Here is a 1,099-nt window from a genome sequence, read left to right as displayed (position 1 = left end):
GCACCATAAGTAAAGCGCGTGAATCGTTGTGAATTATAGCATGTGTTAAGTTAAAGAGACTGTGGAAATTAAATGCATTGCAAAGTTGAATTGAGAAAGAATAAACTAGTTTTATTTGAGAAAGGTCTTGTATCACTGAAGTTCTTTGGAAAGAATTTCTACGGAAAATTAACAAACGAACACAGATGTAACATTTAGCGTCAGAAGTGGGATGGAAAAGAAAAAAGAAAAAGATGGAAACGAAAGGTGGAAAATCAAACTACAGCTTAGCAGATTTGATGGCAGCAATACAAGAACAGCAGAAGAAACAAGAAGAACGAGAAAATAAACAAGAAGTACAAGAAAAGAAACAAGAAGAGAGATTACAGCAGTTGTTGGAGGAAAAAGAAAGAAACAAGTAGAAAGAGAAACTAAACAAGAAGAGAGATTATAGCAGCTGTTGGAGGGGAAAAAAGAAACAAGAAGAGAGATTACAACAGTTGTTGAGGAAAAAAGAAAAGAAACAAGAAGAGAGACTACAGCAGTGGTTAGAGGAGAAAGAAAATAAACAAGAAGAGAAACTACAGCAGTGGTTAGAGGAGAAAGAAAATAAACAAGAAGAGAAACTACAGCAGTGGATGGAGGAGAAAGAAAATAAACAAGAAGAGAGACTACAGCAGTGGATGGAGGAGAAAAAAATAAACAAGAAGAGAGACTACAGCAGTGGATGGAGGAGAAAGAAAATAAACAAGAAAAAAGTCTCCAACAATTGAGAGAAAGCCAGAGTACAAATTAGAAAATATTAGTAAATTTCAAAGCGAATTAAGTACATTAAAGGGTGATTTATTGTCTTTTAGACAAGGAGAATACACTAACCATCGACTTAATCAGCCCCAGACAATAGCAAGCCCCATCCAGACCCTGCAGCTAAACCCTAATGCAGACATCTTCAGTCCTGCTAGAAGTCACATCCCAGATATGAATGTCAGCAATAGGGGCGACCTACTACAAAGGAAGCCATAGGAATTCGATGGGAAAGAACCACGGGAAGCATATACAGCACAATTTGAGCTCCTGGCAGAAATGAATGGATGAACAGAGGAGCAGAAAGCAGTGTACC

Source organism: Limulus polyphemus, unplaced genomic scaffold, assembly GCF_000517525.1.
Source record: "Limulus polyphemus unplaced genomic scaffold, Limulus_polyphemus-2.1.2 Scaffold8069, whole genome shotgun sequence".
Lineage (NCBI taxonomy): Eukaryota > Metazoa > Arthropoda > Merostomata > Xiphosura > Limulidae > Limulus > Limulus polyphemus.
The sequence above is the reverse complement of the archived record's forward strand: the minus strand, read 5'-3'. Positions refer to the sequence as shown.